Genomic DNA, 22,675 nt, shown 5'->3' on the forward strand with positions numbered 1-22,675 from the left:
TATCGTATGGAGTCGAATATTACTGTTATTCATTTCCAAAATCAAAAGCAATCATCCGACATTCATTGTAGCAACTTTCGGGGCCGATTGTTACCGCTGTTCATCTCCAAAAGTAAAGGCAAACATCTGACTTTTTTTGGTGGCCCGACGTGCGTTTTGGTGGCCTCGGGCCACTGTAAGTGTCGAGCCCTGAATAAGTGCAGCACAGTACATTAAGGATGGGCTACTTGAGTAGTGAGTAATATCGCAAGATCAGACTCCGGCTATGGCTTCTGAGGACAGTGCTATTGCTGTAATCATAAACATTTACCGAAGAGGATTGTTCGCATTAAAAAAAAAAAAGCGAAACAATCTTAGGGGGCCTTGACGATTGCGCTAGAAAAGAAAAGAAAAAAAAAGTACCGAAAACTCAAAAAAGATTCAAGTCAAAACAGAGGTAAAATACATGATGATTTTTTTCTTTTTTTTTTTTGTCTGAAAATCGTAAAGCGTATTATTCCGTTACTTCGAAATTTATCAGAATAAACTGTTGTTAAATCATATCTATACTATTCTTTATTATGCTAGGCCTATACTTCCAGATCATATACCATACTATGCTTCATAATCGCATTGCTGGAAAAAAAAAATATTCAGAGCTTGCGTTCTCGGGGAGAATTAATGAAACAAACTTCGTGAAAGGAAAAAAGTAAAAAAAAAAAAAACACCAGCGGGAGATTGATGTTCGGACAGTGGACCTTGATTAATGCCAAAGACATAACTGTCAACACCTAAGCAGGTGCGCCATGACGGTTAAGAAATGTACGCGCACGGCATGACTATCACGATCGCAAATCAAAACAGAGTGCAAGTGGTCAAAGAAAGATGATGGGCAGAGCGTAGTGCTATTGTAAGCACTCCATTTGCACGGCTGCAATATGCATACCGTTTACGTGTGTAGGTACAGTAGGTGTTGGGGATTTTCCTTGTCAGCTGTGTACCGGGTATTTCTTTGAGCGCACGATCGTTCTGCTGGGGCTCAGAATATTTACAATCGAGTGTGAAAAGATTTGTGACATGTCTTCGCTGTCCACGCGCGCTTCATCGGAAATGCTGAGTGATGTTTGCAATTTCAATTCGAGCAACATGCTGGGAAAAACAATAAGTTAATTAAGATCGGGACTTGAGATTTCCCTTCGAGGTAACCGAACTTCAAGTTATTTTTTCGAGCTACGCGAATTTTAACACACGAAAACTCCATAGGAACAATCGGGACTTTCATTTTGCCTTCGAGGTAAGCGATATTCGGCTTATCCGAGTTCGAGGTATCCGAGTTTGACTGTAGAAGTCTTCCCCACGATTACCGGTGGACTGAACACCATGCAAGAAGTTTTCCTGCTGGGAGAGATGTACCCAAGTGACCCACTGGGCTTCAGCTGCCTGTCCAGTTTAGAGGGCAATGTACAAAATTAGGTGGAGAAAAAGAATGCTGCGTGGTTTGTTTTTTAGATGAAAACCACTGGGCACACTCATAAATCTCATCTGAGACCAGTGGGGGAGAGTTATGTCTGTGGTTTTCAATTTTCAGAAAGATTAGATAGTCCAGACCCTCTCTAAAATGCCCACAATCCATTTTCTCGAAAACCATTTTCTGAAAAAAGAAAGAAAAAAACTAGTAAGAAAGAAGCAGCTTGCACAGTTCAGCTATGTTTAACAATTCCCTCTCCTTTTGACACAAAATCTCCAAACTTCTCTCTGCAAGATGTCAAGTTTTTCCCCTACCACCACCGCTATCAAAACTTGCTTGCACTGCAACGGACATGCAGTGGGGGCAAACAAAACCTTGCCCTTGGTAGCTACGCAGTTGGTGTCACTCCCTTCACACCTGACAACTAGTAGTTACACTCGCAGAACAGATTCATCTGATTGGACTATCAACTGGTTAAAAGTTCATTTTGTCACAATCAGTTGCAAATTACCTGTTCTGGATGAGACTCTCTCACAGCGTTCAATCTGAAGAAGCCTACAGATCCAGTAGGCGAAAGTCTTATCAAGAACAGGTAATTTGCAATTGAATCTTGCAACAAAATAAACTTCTAACTAGTAGTTACACTGTACTAGTATGTTGCCCTTATGGACTAAGAGATGACAATAGGTGCATCCTAACTACAGCGTATACACCTTCATTATCATCTCTAAAATAATATGCACAGAAATACAGATTGACATTTAGAGTCTATACTGCATCAAGATCAAAATGAATTCTCTTAGACCATACAACAGTAATCCAAGGATTTACTGGCCTGCAATAGTACCTAGGATAATTCAAAAAAGGGTAATTTATTGTGATAGCTGCGACTCAATTTGCTTTCATTATGAAATATCGCTTAAAGGAATTGCTTCTGTAGAACTAGCTGTCCACATGAGTAAATCCTCCCCGTCCCCCCCCCCTAAAAAAATTTTAAGCCTATTCATACAGAGTGAGCTCACTCTTATCTTTCACACATGATTAGGGTCATATTGCTCATGTGCCTTCTGTCAACTAACAAGCTAATTGTTTAGACAATGCTGCAGAGCTACCAAGTCTCACGCATTGTGAGTGAGACTCAACCATTTAGGGTCTGTCTCACGATCTCATGCATGACACCCATTTTTCTCAAGCATTGGGATTAAAGTGAGAGTTGTAATTGAAGGCATATTTCCCTTTTGTCTTTCAAAATAAGTGAAAAATAGTCACTCAAGTATGCACCAGCTTGCACCATTAAGAGCTAAAAATTGAAAAAGCTCCCTACCGTGGGAGGGCGGATACCCCCCTCCCACACCCTCCCCTCGCTCAGTCGCTTCGCTCCCTCGCTCACGCACATATGCACGCGCAGAGATACTGAGTCACGAAAATCTCACTCATAAAAATATTTTGAACCTGGCATCTATGAATGCTGGAGGAAATATTGAACACGGCATCTATGAATGCTGGAGAAATATTGAACACCAGCTCATGTGGGACTCAACATGGTCAGATGGACATCAAATTATATCTTGTCTCCAACATCCACCTGACCAAAAGCATCATATGCACCCACGTGTGGCTTACATGTGGTAGAAAAAAAAAACCCACACACACACACACCTCTGTGGTTCACATCAAGATGTTGGTATCACCACAGCCAATGCCAAAGTTTAGCTCCATCCTTTGAAGGTTTCACCATGAGATACCTGGTACTGCCCTACATAATTGCATCAATACACTTTTTCTTTCATGCTCCCTTTCAAGATTTTCCCCAAATAAATCTTTTTTACATATTTACAAACCTCAATACTTTTTAAGCAAACTTTTCATGTAAAGTCATCAAATTTTCACAATGTAGGCCTAACCAAATTCTTTCTTTGATGGCAGAAATCACTTTGTGTTTCTGTTTCGTGTTAAAGGGATGGTGTAGTATTGGCTGTACTATTACATCCCACGGTTTGAACGCGACCAAAAACTCATCATATTTACTAAACAACTATGAAATGCCCTAATAGAACTATCTCTAGTAACAACTGACTTTCAGATTAAATATTTCACATTTATTCATACATTAAATGGACTTTTAAAATTCAGATATGAAAATTGCAGGTTCCTTCAAGCTACACTGTCAAACATCCCTTGATTTGGATCAGCAAGGATCAGCAGCAGGACTAATTGCGTAGGTGGGTGCACAATCACGAGCAAGGCTTCAGGCTTGTATCCTGCAACCATTTATACTGCCAAAGAAGGAGGTTAGACACTGTGCCCCCTTTGGGAGTTCTTCCATGTTTCAGGCTCTGCATTTTCTACAAGTAGTGCAATAAACAGGGCATTTATTGTGAAGAGAAACCTGTCTAACCTAGATTCAAACATATCAGGTGCTAACAACATGTGCAAAGTAGTGTACGATCTGTGTTTCTTGAGCAATGTGAAGCATGTGTCCCTTCCATCAGCCTGTCTGGACTGTAAATTTCATTTGCCTAAGAGCATTTACATCCCCCTTCCCATGAAAAGAGGGAGAATCACATGCGATAATCTCATATCTTGCGTCCTTGAGAACAACTCTGGCATTTATCTCTTTGAGCATTCCTTCATGCTCCTAAATTTGGATTCGCTCTACTTCTCAAGATTCTCCTGTAATAACAAACCTTATGACTTGAAAACACACTTTATCACCCCTGCCCACTCCAATTGTTGCATCCTTGTGAAGGCAATGGATTTCATGAGTTCATGAGGTGAGAACACAAACGGAGACTCACAACAGTTATCACTTTCTGTTTGCCGGATGCTAAATCTAGTTAACCTCACTCTGCCAGCTTCCACATAAAGCCAACTGCTTTGCTTGCAAAATTTTTCGATCAATTTGTTTGATATGATGTGTGGTTTAACAATTGGCATGTATGAATTCTTCCGCGTTATAGGGTAGGACCTATATATGGCATACCATAAACCCAGAAATTTTCACATGCAGGAAACTTGTGCAAATTTCGCGAGGAGCCAAGATTTGCAGAAGTAAAATGCATGCAAAAGTGTTTGTCTGTACACAATGCATTGAATGCCAGTGACATTTTGTGAAAATTTCATGCCGCGAAAAAGGCTGCAGGCTCCAATTCACAAAAGTTTCATGTCGCGAATGTTTCTGGTTTTACAGCATGATATAGACACATTTTTTTAGAGAGTTGTCTAACATGGTGCAATAAAAAACACACCCCCTTGTGCTGGGTGACCAAAACTCACCATTTGATGAGTAAAATCATTATGAGGTCATTCCAATACAATTTATTTCTCTACACTATTCCACTTTCTGACAACAGCAATAAGAACTGTCAAAGGTGTTATCATCATGCCTTCATATCCAACTTTCTGGGAACTTTGGTTCAGTTGTAAAAGCTACAGAGGCAGACTGTCAAGCACATTTTCATATCAGCTGATAAACTCAGTAAGCAATATCAAACTTTAAAAGAGTTAGTAGTTGTCATTGTTAAAACGGACTGTACAGTACTGGTTGAGGTGGGGATTCATGTTTTGAACATTCCTAAGTGAGATAATGAGAAACCTCCTATAAAATATGGAAGAGCATGTAATTTTAAGAAGGATTCAACATTTATTTGATGAAAATTGGTTTTCAAATGGCCGAGATATCCCAAAAAGTGATAATAATAAAAGGCGACAGGCCACGCCTTTTATTAGGATCTCTTTGTTTCACATTGTTTTTGGATATCTCAGCCATTTCACAACCGATTTTCATCAAATAAACTTTTGATGCCCTTAGAATTGCATGCTCTTTGACATCTCATAGAGTGGTTTCTGAATATCTCACAAAACGTTAAAAGCTAAATCCTCACCTCGACCAGAACTGTACACACCCTTTAATTTCCCTTCTCTCTGTAAAGCAGAATAAAGTCCAAGAAAAATTTGGTTTGCACATTCTATGCAGCACACAAAGAGATTACAGGTTTGATATCTTCTGATATCAAATGGTGGAGAGTTTCTTATTCTAGGGTTTTGAAGAGAATAACATCCAGGATAAAGTAATTTGATGAAGTACACAAAGAGCACATCCGTGCTCATGGACAGAACAAACAATATTTCACTTAGCTCTCCTCTGAACCAAACCAACTTTTGCCTCATCTGTAAACAATTGAATCTGAGAAATCCGAGTGAAGTCTTGTATCAATACACTATCAATACAAATATGTGTAAACATATTTCTTATAATTTTGTTTTCTGGTTGTTGTTGCTGCTGCTTTTGCTGTTTTCTTGTTTCCTTCTAATCACTTGACATCAGCTACAACTGCCTTTGTATGAACATGATGATAAAATAGACTTGAGTCTGAGTTAAGACTATCCCCACCTTGTCTGGTTTTGACGGAGTCTCTCCTCTGGAGTCAAACTGGAATAGCTGAGGGGTTAACCTTTAACCCCAAAAGCCTGCAGTAAATAAACTTGCACATAGCATATATAGCATATGCCCCCAGTGTCTTGCAGGACTTCTTTTCCAACTTTTCTTTCTTTTCTTTTTCTGCTCCTCCTTCCCAAAGCAATTTTCTTGCTTTTCTTGAGAGACAGCATTACTCTTCAAGCAAGACATAATGTCTATATCATATTAGGTTGAAGAATATTCATACACAACTCTTCTCATTTCAGTATCTAGTTTCATAAAGAAGGTAATACTAATATACCAAAAAACAACAACAAATTACCAGGCAAGCTTCAAGCATTCATACTAGTGAAGTTGAGGATTTAGTCTTTTGTATTATAATTTTGGGACAGTCAAACAGCCCACATCACTCTAAAGTCTTTGTTTCACTTTAATCCATTATCTCCAATGTCATAAACACTTTTAATCTAAATATAAATTAATTCTATAAAAACCCTGACCATCTCACCCAGTGCATGTGTGTGAAAGGCAGGCAAATGAAATATTCAACTTTTTTTCAATCCCATGTTCCCACTTTCATTACAAAGCTTGGTGGTGAGGGCACCAGGGGTATGCATGCTTTATAGTGCCACAGAGAAGACAAGATAATTCCATGACCCCTCGACCTCATCAGGTCAAGAACGGGAGATATAGCACCTCATCTTCTTGACCACTTGGATGACCTACAGTATACAGTGTATCTAGCTCAGCACATTTGGACCTCATGTAGGATATGTGGGCTTAGTGTGAAGAAAAACCATTGAAGGATTTTTGTTGTTGTTGTTGTTGTTGTTGTTGTTGTTGTTGCTGCTGCTGCTGCTATTGTTTTTGTTTTGTTTTTAAATTCTCCTGACAACAGAATCATGAGTGTTCAACGAGAAATAAATTGACGACCCGATAACCAGGTGCCCCCAGCAACCTTTTGGAGGCAGCAAAGAGGGAGGAAATTGTGTGTCGTTGACATGAAAATGCCGGTGCACTCTAGGTCACACTTGCAATGTATCTCTGGTTTATACTGATGTTTTCATGAATGCAGCGCAATGAACGTGATTAATGAAGCTTGTGATAGCTGATGTCAAAATGCTCACTGGCAAAACTACACTGAACAAGCAAAAATACTGAGGAGATGGAGGAGGGGGAGCTTACAGTTACATGTATGTCTCTTTATCTACATAGCATCTCTCTCTGTCTAGAACATATCTATCTCATTTCTCTGGGCACTACCTCATCAATGATGTAGTCCCTGCCAAGTTCAATGCCTGCACAGCACATCATACAAACATACAACTCTGAACACAACACCCTATTGCCTAATTCACATAAATGTTATCCAAGGTCAATGTGTGATAAATTGGCCTGTGATTTTTATTGGTGAATTTTGGGAGAGCAGCTATGGTGTGCCATTTGCCCAATAATTCCTTCCAATAAACTGAGTTTATTGGAAGAGTAATCTAAGATTGAAATGTAAAAAAAAAAAAATCATTTTTCATGAAAAGTGCACAGTCCCTCCTCCTGATAATGACATACAATGAATGTTAAGGGTCATGTAATTCCCCATGTTTTCTGAAAGTGGTAAGTCACTCACATGTACAGTGCACTCCCATTATAACGAGAGTGCACTGTTATCACAAAATTCCAGTTACAACGAAGTAAAAATTCTGACCGTAACATTATCTCCTCTATGTTTTTTCTATTATTTATTTGTTTGGTTATAACTAAATGTCGATATAACGAAAGAAAACTGCCAGTCCTGAGGACTTCACTATAATGGGAGTCCACTGTACTTTTTTATTCAAGTGCTAAAAAATTAAAATATATTGAATTCTCTTGATATCTTCCTTTAAATTGTCCAGGGTGACCTCCAACACATCTCTTAACAAGGCGACAACTTATTTGCCTCAAAGTCGCAGGGATATCGAAGCAACATCTCTGAGATGTCTTCTCACTTGTGAACACATCTATGTGATGTCTCTACATGGTTGCCATAGCATCTGAATTTCTAACCACATGACCTCAAAAACTGTTCTTGCAACTACCAAGTCTGAGTGAATTTTTACCAGATGCAGGAGTTACTTGACAAGATGGTCAAATTTGCGACTTTGACCTTAACCTTTGACTTCAAATCGATTCATTTCAGTACAGTCCAATGAATAGTCTTGTCATGGCCTCCCAGCAAATTTGATTTGAAGGCATTCTTCCTTACGGTTCCTTGGGCCGTGTGAATTCATTTGAGATAGTTAACTTTGGGTCATGACCTTTTATCTTTAGCATGACCTCCCATTTAATTTTTTTTTTCTCTCTTTGAAACAACCAAAGAAGAAAAAGTGACAAACATGCACTGATAGCTAAAAGAGACTTCCAAAATTGTTGGGTTTGTTTATCTGTTTGAAAGTTATCATACATAATTATTATTATGAACTACTCCTAAACTACATGAAAAAAAAATGCTAGAGTTTTCATTTAAAAAACAAACAAACATAAACTAAGAAAGTTGTGGAATCATTAGTTTGAACATCAAACCTGTGAAATTGGAAGAGGCACTGATGTTATCACCTTACAACTCTCCCATATGCGATATGTTCAAATGTACAGGGGCAATACAATCAAAATCATGTTTTTAGTTGATGACTTAGCTACTGTCTCCTTCTTCCCAAAAGTAACCTTGCTAGGCTATTATGAGACTAAAAGTGATTTCATAGGACAGATACATCTCAGTCTTATCGACTACTCTAAAACGCAATATTTTCGCGGCATGAAATTTTCGCGAATTGGAGCCGACAGCCTTTTTCGCGGCATGAAAATTTTCGCGAGTTGCCTCTAACATTCAATGCATATAGTGTAGACAATAACTTTTGCATGCATCTTAATTTCTCAAATCTTGGCTCTCGCGAAATTCGTGAAATTAAAATGCACGCGAACATTCCTCGTTTTACAGTACACACAAAATTGAATAATCTCAACAAAAAAAGGACATTATTAAAAGTGATGGTCTGTTTTTTTGGTTCATTAATGGAAGATTTGTGATTTGATGGCATCATCACCTCTCTTAGTTTCAGTAAAATGGTTGTAACTAGCACAGGGTTTGTATTTAACTGATTCATGAAAACACTGAAAATTTTAAACACACTTCACAAATTTCAAATCAAAGGTCTAATTTTGATGAAACCTCTATCATCATAAGTTATCTAAGAATATGGTGTGGAGTTACATTTTTGGACAGAGTCATGTGAGATCAAAAACATGGCATGAGAATATAACAAGAAGTCCCCTGATAAAAATAATTTCATTCAGGCAACTGGAAAAGAGCAGGCGAAATAAATTGCATGCAGCTTTATCACTGATCTTTACGAAACTACACACACATGACAGCCACAGACTCTAGACTGGAGTTGACTAATACCGATGAGCGTACGCTTCGATGCACGCATTCGCTGAACGGTGCTATTCGTGGTTTACGAAGGTACCCCGGTGGGCAGCGAATGAATCGGACCACCCATGAATCCAAGCTTGCACGAATCCCCATGCTACCAAGGCTTTCAAGTCATCGCATCTGATACTTATTCAATAACATATTCTTATGGGGCGGATTACCTCATTAAATCGTAATATATACGGAAGCTTCTGTTTCAGCTATTCACTGTAGAATAATTCTTTTGTCACCGCAGATGGAATGAAATTGAGACAATAACATTTAGGTAGCTTCGCTCGTTTGTTCTGTACATGCGTGTGCTAAATGTGAACAGCCATATATTATGCAGTTTATTGGACAATATTTTATAACACAACTTCGCAAAATTGCCTCCCATGCATGAATTCGCTGTATATCATGGAAAATCATGCACTCTTCTCCTGAACTGAGATAATACTGTAAAACGAGGAATGTTCGCGTGCATTTTGATTTCGCAAATTTCGCGAGAGCAAAGATTCGCAAAATAGAAATGCACATGAAAGTTCTTCTCTCCACTACAGGCCTACGCATTGAATGTTAGAGGCAACTCGTGAAAATTTCATGCTGTGAAAAAGGCCGTCGGCTCCAATTAGCAAAAATTTCATGCCGCGAAAATATCATGTTTTACAGTACTTATTTTTCATCCTTGTCACCTTGGCTACCAATCGAAAATTCAACCACTCGTGAAATTGTCTCAACAAGTCCCCATTTGCAGATTATTACACTTGTGAAACAGAGCTATGGTGTAGGCTATTTAATACACTATGTGTGCTGCTATTTGTTCCATGCTGAGCACTTTGTATGCTGGAGGATCATGTACGGAAGTTCTAAAGAGGAACAAACAGCGAACAGTTATCTCTTCTGGTCTTGACTCTTAATCCAGTTCTGAATGCAACTTGGAGAGCTCAACAAAGTGACATGTATACAGCATTGAACAAGGCATAATGCTCCTGATCCTGTATTTGGCTTGCTAGCTGAGTCATTGATGCTTCACCTGAGGTTCAATCAATTTACATGTTATAACTGTCCATTCCCCTGCTTTGTCCACTGATTTCAAAAGAATTTCAGGTGACTCTGATAATTAGCTCTCATTACACACACACACACACACACACACACACACACACACACACACACACACACACATACACACACAGTGCCATCTCACAAGCACAATAACTTCTTTAACAAAAGAGAAGGAAGGGCATGACCAGTTCAAAGGAAAAAAGAAAGGATTTCTCAATACAAGTAGTCTGCATTCCAGACCCAATAACTGACATTGCTTCTGCAGACAAATGCAGAGGTGTATTCATATAAAAAGTTATGACATGCCTCTTCATTCATCTATTGTTGGGCACTGTCTTGATTAATTTTGGTTCTTTGAGAATATAACCTTTTACAAAGCATTGTGACTGAAATGAATAAACAATGAGTCTTGAGCAAGACCAACTCCACTGAAGAAAAAAAATTACCAATGACTTGGAATATTGTTTCCAGAACAACTTGAATGGTCCTATGTATAACATGTAATGTTATTTAAAATGTTCTTGGGACTCTGCGAAGTGATTATTATGTCACTATGACAAATAAAATCAAGAGATGAACTGCCCTAAGTTAGCTAATAAAGCTACAGTGTATGCACGGTATGCAAGTAAAGTGTGAAGGTTAATATTAAGTTTTGTCAATTGTAAACTGAACAGATTAAACCTTACAGCAGGTTTAAATAACATTCTTTTTTAAACAAAAGGAAAAGGAAAATTGATAAGAAATTCCTTCATGCACGTAAGTTAACACTCGTAATCAGTAGAGAATTTGACACATGTCGCAGAAGAAGGGAAAAAGTCTTTGCACCTGGACACGCACTCACAATAATGATAACATAAAACCACAGAATCCAGACTTGAATTAAGCAGGTGCAACAGGAAACAGAAGTGTCAAAATGCTACTTTGGGTTTGTAAAAATACTTATACATCTTTTTTGCTCTCCATGGCTGGGGCATCCACACGGCAGCTAAGGGCCCTTCTGGGTCCCATAATTTTTCTCGATGTTCTTCCTCTGGGCAATCTCATTGAGATACTGCAAGTTTTCAAACTTTCAAGAAGTTTGTGAATTCTTTTCCTTTTTTTTTCACATTAGTAAACACTGACAAATTCCCACATTTTCACTTACAGTCTAGTGCGTGATTGTTAAAAACTCGCAACTTCTGTTCATGTGACATCTAATGGGTCCTTTTCTTCCTGTCACATCGGCATCTCAAGCATGCTGGAAGCATTTAAAAACATACATTGCACGAAACGTGACGGATTGCTGTATTTTGATTGTGCAAACTCTTGTGACTGCTGGAGGAGAGAATGGCCCTACAGTCCAGCAAATATCATTTTTATTCTCTCCCGAGAAGACTGATCATATATATTTATCATTCAGTGATCGTAAATTCTGTAATCTCATTGGTCAACCAACTACTGAATATTTCCCGTATTCCGTGAATAAGGTCATATTGTGCGCATGCGCTAAATCCCCCACTGAATATTTTCCGTATTCCGTGATATGACGTCATGATATTATACAGCTAGCTGCGCGTGTACGATGTATGCGCGCATAATCAGCTCGCGAGACGTAAGTCAACAAGGCTGACAGCCGGCGATTTCAACATCATTCACGAGAGGAAATTAGTGAGAAGAAGGTTAGCACAACGCCCAAAAATACAGCAAAGGCCAATGCAAAGGCAGCCCAGGCCCTCAGGGAGTACTTGGAAGAAAGTGACAAAGTGTAGAGTTCAGCGAGTATTCCGCATAGAGTTGGATTACTAAATTATAATACAGCTCTATGGTATTCCGTGACTGGTGACGTTACGCACAACAGCGCGCATCATAATCAGTGCTAGCTCATGCATTCGACAGCCGGCGATTTCAACTTGACTCCCTGCAAAAAATTAACAGGAACAGAAGTGAAATCCCAGATTGCCTGTGTAACTTTACCAATGAGATTACACTACAGAATTCACGTAGATCTACACTTTAAAAGATAAAATTGTTACCCCCTGCTTGTTCTTACGAAATACGGGAAATATCTACGGTCTGGTGCCATATTCCATTCGGCCTCCAGCCTCATGGAATATGGCACCAGACCGTAGATATTTCGTGAACAAGCAGGGGGTAACTAATAGTATCAAATACATTATCAGTCAACACCAACTCCCAATATATCCCCCTCTACCCCCGCCCGATAAGTGTATAGGGCACAGACTACTCACTAGTAAAAAAGAGAAGCCACTATTGTGTAAATCTCCTTTTCATTTTTGTCCTCCCCTTTCTCCTCCTCTTTCCTCTCTCAGACCAAAGCTCTGGTAAATTGCAGGGCATCATTGAAAGGAAGCTGAGGGCAAGTTACCGCCCTTCTTTCAGAACTATGGGGGGAAGCTCCATTATCTGCAAGCAACCAAACAAGAGAGGGGCTGAGAAATACACTATAGTTGAAAGGGAGGGTGGAATGTCTCCATCAATGATGCGCTCCCCATGAAAAGCCAGATTAGGCCCGGGCCTCAATGCCCAGTCACTTAGGCCATTGTCCCCTCGCTCCAGCCCAGTAGATGAGCCATTCAGAAAAAGTCCCAATGAGGATCAAATTGGTCCTGGATTATTTACAAATGACCTTCACGCTGCGGAGGATAAATTGATAAAGCGTGTAATAAACATACAAATAAATGCCAGGCATTGTGATGAATAAATATAAGAAGGATACAAAATGGGAAAACAGACTAGGTACTGAGCCTTTCAGAAAATATCAAAATATCTCCATATTATATTAAGAAGGTGTTATATTGCAAGTGGTTGGGCTTACTCACTTCTGTTAAAAGAAGCACCTGACATAAGGAAACGAAAACTGCAAAATTGGAGTTATGATCAGGGCAATGACTTGAACACTGTTTCTTTTTTTATCTAAGTTTAGCTCTCAGCTCTTAATTCAGTGCATGACTTCCAATAGGAGAATGAAAAAAAAATGAAATCACAGGTTATTCAACTTCATTCTCAGACTTACACAATGGCAAACTGTTAAACCCATATGAGTTGAGGCAGACCTTGTTGTTAAAGAAAATTTGTAATTGGGTACTTATAACTGGATGGACCAAATTTTACCTCATGCTGTTCACAAAAAAACTACAGATGTCGCTATGGCAACTGGTATGCATCCTCCTTATCACATGGTTCTCCCAGTGGGTCTAGAGTACATCTTGACAGTGTGAGATAACAGTTTCACATAATTGGCAAAAAATTGAAATAAAATGCTTGTCACAAATGTGTGCTGTGTTTACTTTCCTTGAACTAGGCTTCATTCGGATGGATGGCTAAATAGGTTAAAAGAGCAAGTTCTTGGGAATATGAGCATTTTCACTTGACCTCTGACCCTTACCTTTGACCCCATGGCTTACAATCCTTCAAATCCTAACTGGTAACATCCATTTTTATGACAACACTTTGAGCTATTTTCAAAATATGGGAAAAATTGTGACGTTAGTGCTGTTTACATTGCAAGAGAAATTTTGCAAAGTTTGGGTGAAGATTGCAAGGCAACTTTTTATGCTCCCTGAAACTTTGCCAGAAAAATCGCAAGCCAGAATGCGAATTCGCTCTTCACGCATAGTTTGCTGCCATGATATGTAATGTGAATGCTCACAACAGAAAAATTGTGAAGTTTGTAAAGTGACTTCTGCACACTTCCTGTTCACTGCTCAAAACTCTGTGCAAATTGTGAATGTGTACTACGCATGGGAGTGTTAAAGTGGTACACAGTCTTTCGCGATGTTGCTTACCATAGCATTAGGGCCTACTACACTATGGGAAAAAACAGAATGTCCTGAATAGCGAGCACATTCTTGACAATCTCTTGTAAATAACTGTTTATACGCCTACTACATCATTCTCAAGAATCAACCCGGGTCGAACGGAGCAAAACAGCTGCACAGTGACAACACCTGAATCGCGATTGTACAATGTATGATGATTAGATAAACGCTGCACCATGAGAATCGCATTTAAAACCACGTTCGGAAACACCATTCCAAACACATTTTGAAATATGATTCTCTCTCTCAAGTTATATAAATGCAGCCTAAGTTTCATGAAGATACCTCGAGCCATTTCCGACATGGAGAAAAGAGTGAAATTTTAGCATTTTCAATTGACTTTTGAGCTTTGACCTTTGAATCCATGGCCCAAAACTTTCCCTACAGATTCTTCATCTGGTAATACATGAAGGCAAGCACTAAGTTTCAAGAAAATACCTTCAGGTATTGCAGAGATATAAGGGAAACAGTGAAATTTTGAGAATTTTACCTTGACCTTTGACCTTGAGCATGTGCACCCAAGTGGGCTCACACATACATGTAAAGTTTAATTAGGATAACTCAAACGGTTTTTAAGTTACGCCGTCTACAAACTGATTATGGATGGAACGCGTATGGAAGGATGGGCAACCTGAAGACATAATGCCTGCGGCGACACTTCCACTTTGTGGCGAAGGCATAAAAAAACGATATGACAATAAAAACATAGAAACAAACAATGCTGAGATGAATGTAAAAGTGGAAATTTTTGTGGTGTGGAAAATCTTCGTGCACTTTGTGAAACACAAAACTAGCACGGAAATAAAGCGCTCAAAATCTTGATGTGATATTACCTTTGATTCCAAGGGATTAAAAACATGTGAAATTCATCTTACCCAGCAGAAAGCGAAAAGTTAAATTTCCTCTTTTGCTCACTTTCTTCAAATACTTAAAAAAAAAAAATCTTTAAGCACAGCTAAGAATACAAATAAAAGCTATACAAATACCTGTTTCTTTTTTTAAGAAAACTAAAACTGCTAGCCTGTTGTCTGAAAATTGCTGGCTAGTAAATCTTCATGGACTGGGATAGATTTGAAATACATGTACAAGCCACACATTGTCCAGATGACTTCATACACAAACACACTGTAACTCACCTGAGTGACTCCTTCATTATGAGGTTAATGACCTTCTGTGTGAAGTAGGGGGGGGGGGGCTGAACCTTTTCCAATGAAATTGATTGGGGGCAGGATGTTTTGCAGCACAGCCAGACTTCCATACAAGAATGCCAACTAAGGCTGTGTTTATGCTTTCCTTTTTCGGGCCAGAATCAGCGTTTTGAAACGTGATTAGCAGAAAATGCGGTTGCGTTCTTGCTCATTTTGATATTTTAAACGCCGTTTCAAAATGTTGCTTCAAAATGCACAAAGAGGTGCGTCTATGAATGGCGATTCTGACTAATCACGTTTCATGGGAAAGCATAATCACAAAATCACATAGTACGTGTTTAAATGATGTCATCTCATCGCTTTTCCGGTTCATGTGAAAATAAGTGCGCCAGGCCAGCTGACCTTTTGATTACTGTACTGCACAATGCACAATTTGCGGGTGTAGGCCTATGTTGTTTTTTCAGCTCGAGCTCCCTATTGGTACATTAATATTTTGTATACTGTACGTACACAGACATGTTAATACATGAGCTCACTCGTATTTCCTATCTTTGTCTACATTCCATACGTGCGTATTAGTAAAATAACCGAAATTATGTTATACTGTATTTTAAACATGCTATTAAACACGTAGCCAGTCGAAACATGAACAATGCACACACTCACACAGCTCTAGAACTTCCAGAAAAGTGCGTGCTTAAATTTGACCTGCCTCCGCTGAGGTCAAAGAAGCAATCGCAAATGCTCTTTCCAAGCTCGAAGAAAGTGAGCATAAACGGTGCTCCCGTGAACGGCGTTTTGAATCAGCATTTCAAAATGCTGATTCTGCCTTCACAAATTGAGCATAAACACACCCTAAGACCCTGCCCTTATCCCCCGCTTTTTAACATTTGGAGAATGTTTGACCAAACTTGACACTACTGTATAATCAATGAAATTCTCAAATCTACATTCAAAACAATGCTGCTCAGAATGTAGGCCTATACGATAACCGTACTAATGACTCAAGTGCAAGGATACTCAATGTTTCCAGCCCAATGGCATGTAATCACTCTCAACGACTCATTTGACACACACAACCAGGTTTTATGATTAACATTCAAATTATGCACCTTTAAAACTCACTTTATGAGAAGATTCTTGGGCAATGTTGTTGTTGTTTTTTGTTGTTTGTTTTTTTTTCCTTTCTTATGTGTGTGAGTGTGTGTGTGTGTGTCTGCATGAGTGTTTCCCCCTGCTTCATATAAAGCAAAGAATTCAGTTTGGAGTGCTGTACCATTCCTGCATTTCTGGAGTCATCTTGTGGTTTGCTCCTGCAGCTATTTTACAGGAAGACACCCTACAAAGTAAATGCCCAGTAAGTCTATTGCTCCAAGCATCTCGACTCAGCAGGGAGGGTTTTTTTTTTTCTTTTCTTTTCGTACTTTAGAAGGAAAGCAAAGACAAAGAGGTAGACGGTAGAGAAAGAAAGTGATTTTTTTTTTCTCTCTCTCCCTCTCTTTCTCTAGATCTGCCTACCTATCTCTCTCTCTTCAACAACTAGGCTATTGTGGAAAAATATTTAGAGCTGAAAGAGAGTGGGGCTATGTGGTGTGGCTTGGTGTTTACTGGACCTTGAGACCGCAATTTGCATCCAGTAATTTTGCGCCAGCCTAGAGAGCCTGAAATAGGATGAGCCTTCTGTATTTGTGCCACCTTTAAAACTTCCTTTGAGAAGTCCTGCCCATCATCTTAAAATACGCGATGTGTCTTCTGAGATCAATGTCTTTGCTTTCAAACACATTTCTTGCACACACACACCCACACACACACACAAATGTTCATTGATGATTTTTCATTAATAATAATAATAATAATAATAACTATTTCTTATTGAGCGCTTTTACAGGACCTGATCAAAGCGCTGTACATACATCAACAAACAACATTCACAAAGCATAGGAACATACTTAGTAGTTACAATTGAAATAGTTCAGTCTTGAGTTTCCTTCTAAACATTTCCTCTGAATCACATAGACGGAGTTGTTTTGGTAGAGTGTTCCAGACAACAGATCCAGCATATGAAAATGTACGTTCGAAAGCTTTGGTTTTTGCTTGTGGGATTCGTAGGACTGTCCTATCATTTTGTGACCGGAGTTGATATCTGGTGGCTGTAAGGGTGGTTAGTAGGTTGGATAGGTATTGAGGAGCGGTATTCATCATGCATTTATAGACAAGAAGGGCTAGTGTGAAATCGATACGCTCTTTGATGGGGAGCCAGTGTAACTGCTTCAGTAAAGGAGCACTCGGGGATCTTCTCTTTACACCAAGCACCAGGCGAGCCGCTCGATTTTGGACTTTTTGGAGTCTTTCCACATCACTGACATTCATATTTGCCAGCAGAGAATTTCCATAATCAAGCCTGCTCAGAACTAGAGAGCGCACTGCATGGTTACATGCATCTTCTGTAAGATACTTTCGAACATGAGATATGTTTCTCAGATGGAGGTTTGCTGTCTGGCACACTCTACTGACATGATCTGTCATCGATAGTATCTGGTCAAAATGAACACCTAGATTTTTTACAGTGTGTGATACATTGACAGTAGTGTTTCCAAGCCGAATGCTTGTATCTCCCGTAGGGCGTAGTCTACTAGATGAGAAAACAATGCTTTGAGTTTTGTCCTCATTTAACTTCAACATATTACTCGCCATCATATGACTTCTGTGGTCTAAGAATTATCGCTTTTGACTATGATACTGTATACGCTGTTACTTTCGCGTACAGATATTTTCGCGAATGACGAGGCCACAGACATTTTCGCGAATTGACGCCGACGCTTACATTAATGCACTATTAACAGGGCGCATGGAGACATTTTCGCGTGTTGTTAAATTCACGATACAACTGTGATTCGCGAAATTCGCGAAAATTAAACCCTCACGAAAATAACAGTTACTGTATATACAGTATACTATTCCCATTTATAGGCAAAACTTTAATCTGAATAAATTTACAGCAAATCAACACCCATACGCCTCTGTATACTAGTGCTATTGGTGCAATGTGAATGAGATTTATAATACGAAATTTTTAAAAGTGCATATCAAGCATATCTTACCACCACAGCTTTCCTTGCTAAATGATGCTGACAGTAATAATCTTTGATTTTGATCAGATGCTCAATCACATGAGTTGACTATCTTAACCAATGACAGTTCTTGGGGGTTTAAGGGGAAACCTTGCTAAGCAGTCATTTTAGATAACAGCAGAGATATAAAAGCAACTAATTAATGAAAATGTTTTAAAAAGATGACATCAAGATACACTGTGAATTATGTGCATCATATATATCTTGAGTGCAAAACATGATTCAGGACAACAATCATTCTGTAAAATCGTCACAGTACTCTAATTGTACACATGTCTCTTTCATGTCTCTTGTTTCTATTCAATAGGTCCATCAACGATGAAAAACAACAATTCAACGAACTTGGACACTAAAATCTATTCTATCCTTCCCACTTTTACCCTTTAGTTCCAATCCATCTTCAGTGACAGTTTTCAAAAATGGTAAAATGGTCCTAAAGTTATGAACAAGCTCCTTGCTGAAATACATCACAATATCATATTCTGTATGGCTCATCGACTTAAATCTTTCATACACATCAAAGATACTGCTGTAAATCACATTATTACCAACAAGGAATTCTATGCAAGTAATGCTACCATTGAATGATCCAATTCCCCATAAAATCTAAAGTTTTAGATACTTGGTAGATGCTATGATAGAATTGCACAAATGACAGGACTCACTGATGATGACAAATTTCAGGCCATACTTATTTCATACTTTTCATATTTTCAATAGCAAGAACATTGTACAATATGCAGTCTAAATGACAACAAAATTGACAGTTTTGGCAAAATCAGCAATATAACACAGACTGATTTAAGGTCTATACCACATTATACAGGGCCTGCAGCTCAACCAAATGCTGTGCGAAGCACCTCTTCTGTACAGCGATAGCTGACACATGACAGGGCTCTGTATGTATATAGTCATGATTATTATTAACAAGGGCAACCATTGGGAACTTCTGTTAAGTTCTTCTTTCGTGACTTGGTACTTGGTTGAGGTCCTCCTGAATACTCCTACTGGAGTTTTGACTGGAGGTGCCGGAGGGTGGACATTTAAACAATTATTCCATTTAATAACATCTCCTTAAATTTAGCAGAATCCGTTTGTGTGATTACGGAAGAAGGAAGTTCATTCCATGCTTTAATTGTGCGGGGAAAAAATGAGTTTCTGTGGACTTCCAGTCTGGAGGATGGTACTTCAAACTGATGAGAATGTCCGCGTCTACTTCGGATAAGCTTGGGTTTAGTGTGTGATAAATAATCAATATCCAATCTATTATTCAACATTTTGTGAAAACAAGTCAGGCGATGTGCTTCTCGTCTTGTTTGGAGTGACTTCCATCCAAGGGAGTTCAGGAGTTGAGTGACGCTAGATTCCTTGCTGTAGGTGTTGGTGACAAAACGTGCAGCTTGTCTCTGGATTCTCTCGATGGATGAAATATTTTTGTCAGTGTAAGGATCCCATGCGGCAACAGCGTATTCCAAGTGTGGTCTTACTAAGGTAGAATATAATTTTTGCTTGACAGTGGATGAACAATGATGAAAATTACGCCGGAGGAAGTTCAATACACTCGCAGCTTTAGAGGTTGAGTAGTGAGTATGGCAATTCCAGCGTAGGTCGTTTTGGATTTTGATGCCTAAGTACTTGATCTCCTTAGTTCCTTGGAGGGTAACACCACTGATGTTGTAGGATGCTTTACCTGGAGACCTCTGTCTAGTGACTCGCATAAATTCACATTTGGTAGGATTAAACTGCATGCCCCATCTGTGAGACCATTTGACCATTACGTCGAGGTCCTTTTGGAGATCACTCATATCATTCGGTGATTTAATTGGGCGATATAATAAACAATCATCGGCGAAGAGCCTAGTGGTACTGGAGACTTCTTTCTGGATGTCATTAATATACAGTAAAAACAGATGAGGGCCAAGCACTGTACCTTGTGGCGTACCACTCAAAACTGGATACTGCTGTATAGTGCTAGAGTGCTGCATTTGTGTTGTTGCCTAAATCTTGTTCTATAAGTCTACACAGTCCTGTCGCTGTACAGAAGTCACCCGTACCCATTTGCTGTCATTATTTATCTGACTGACCTCACAAACAATTTTACCATACAGATAAGGCATTTATAGTTCTTTCCTCCAGTAACAAATCCTACTTACCTAGCAGTAGCATAGAATCTACTGAAAGTTGTGATGGTGCCTAGGCAATGCCGCCGATGGTCTAGTCTACTTGTACTTCATTCATTATTATTAATCCTTTTTTTAAATCACAAGTCCAAGAATTTGGTAGACTAGGACACAACATAGAATAATTCAGCCAAAGAATGCAACGTTGGGATTTATTTAGTGAATGCACAGATTTCTACGGTCCATTTCTACTTTTAAAATGAATCATAAACTGACACAAGTCATCGCCAACTCTCAAATCAGCTACAGACTCACATTGTTATTGCATCTCCAATCTGGTAGGGCCTACACGGGATACACGATAGAAATAGAACTAGGGCCTACTGCAACTGCTGAATCTCAAATTTTGTCTTTGTGTAGATTATTTTCCAGAGACAATGGCAAGTTGCAAACAGACAATTTTCAGAATGTGTACTTACCTCGCCGACAGCTTGAAATTTGATTCTTTGCCGTTACGCGAATGTCGCGAGGTACCTTCTGTCTACAGGATGCCGATTGACGACCACGCGGGGTCTGGCGGCCCGGGAGTCCTTCGAGTTTTCGCTAATGTCTGTTGCCATATACGCCGAGAATATCAATTACTAGGACAACCTATTTGACCGACACTTTACTCAGTTACATTTACCAAAAGGGGGATTATTTACTTAACAGTCTCCAGATAAGGCGTGTTTGTCTGAAGCTTGAGAACGTTACGGGATTGAAGTTGCCGAAGGTTTCGCCTGAGTGACCGCCGACCCCGCATCCCGTGGGTACACGCAGTTCGGTAGAATCAATTTCAAGACGCTATGCTAGCCGCGCCAACTACTCAGTAATTGACCATGCATAGCATGCACATCGCGAACCCTCGATTCACTCGCTAGCTCCATTCATCATGCTGCTGCATCCACACGAAAAGGGTTCCCTGCCGTTTCGCAGAGCAACTCACGCTGTGGCCATCAATCTCACCGAAGGGAAATTATAGACCGCCCTCTTTGGTACAAAAACCATATAGGTTTGTGGTCGTTTTCACTTGCGATTGTAAGGTTCCAAACCAGCCTCGAAAATACTACGTTGTATATTATATTACCATATAATATAGTGTCCTGACATTGAGCATAAACAGATATTGTACTTTTCACTACATTTTAATGTTTCGTCTGCAAACTTGACTGATTATGATATATTAAAGTATTTACGGGAATACACGGCTGATACGGTGAAGACAGCGTTGCTAGTCGACCTCCCGCAAAGAGAGCTAAACTAGCTAAAATCGTAGGCATAATGATGTGAGAACAAAATGATTAAAAAATGATAGCTGATGTGAAAACAGTGTATAATAACTATCGTGATTATAATTTGCGTTCGGCATTACACTAGGAAACAAGGTGTATGCTTTTTCCCTGTATTCATTGCACTCCTAGGTACCTTTTCTGCGTATACTCGATGTTGAATTTTGGTAGTACATTGTATAAAAGTTGAGCTGATTTTTTTTTTTTTCAGTTTCCTTTTACTTTTGAAATGTACATCTGCATCGGGAACTTTCATACTATTATTTCTGACATCTTTACCTCCGACATTTTTACGCTGGAAATGTTACCTTTTGACTTTTTTTTTTGTTTGTTTGCTTGTTTTTTACTAACCTTTTAGCTACTTTCACATTATTACCTCGGGCATTTTTCCTTGGGAATTTTACCCCCGACATTCATACTTGCCATTCGGGTATACAGACCAAGTCTAAACGAAAACTTTGATTTTGTATCATTATGCATGGCCAGCTAGTTTAACATCAAAATCAGGAAGTCACCTATCGTGACGGCGGACCGTGATATAGGCCCTAATGAGTATTACACTCACCAGCTATCATTGCCTCAACTCTGCGAAAACTCCGTAAAAGAATGCTTTATTACTTTCAATTACGTCCAAAATGAGGTTATTTATATACAACGGGGATAGTGCATGACTAATGCTTGTGGTAATCGAATAATGGTCCCCCTTCCCAATTATAATGTTATAACTTATGAGAACAAAAGAACACTGAA

General features: G+C 39.1%; 1 protein-coding gene across 1 annotated transcript in view; it reads right to left on the bottom strand.

Moving 5' to 3' along the window:
• LOC139725132 (transcriptional activator GLI3-like) overlaps positions 1-21,401 on the bottom strand; it is a 114,997-nt gene extending 93,596 nt beyond the window's left edge. Inside the window, exon 1 of the mRNA XM_071636221.1 lies at positions 21,077-21,401. The gene's annotated coding sequence lies outside the window, so the exon portion shown is untranslated. The remainder of the gene's footprint in view (positions 1-21,076) is intronic.
• Positions 21,402-22,675: the final 1,274 nt, after the last annotated feature.

This window comes from Diadema antillarum, unplaced genomic scaffold (genome assembly GCF_040938485.1).
Source record: "Diadema antillarum isolate AM-2024a unplaced genomic scaffold, OU_Dant_1.0 scf00000016, whole genome shotgun sequence".
NCBI classification, from domain to species: domain Eukaryota; kingdom Metazoa; phylum Echinodermata; class Echinoidea; order Diadematoida; family Diadematidae; genus Diadema; species Diadema antillarum.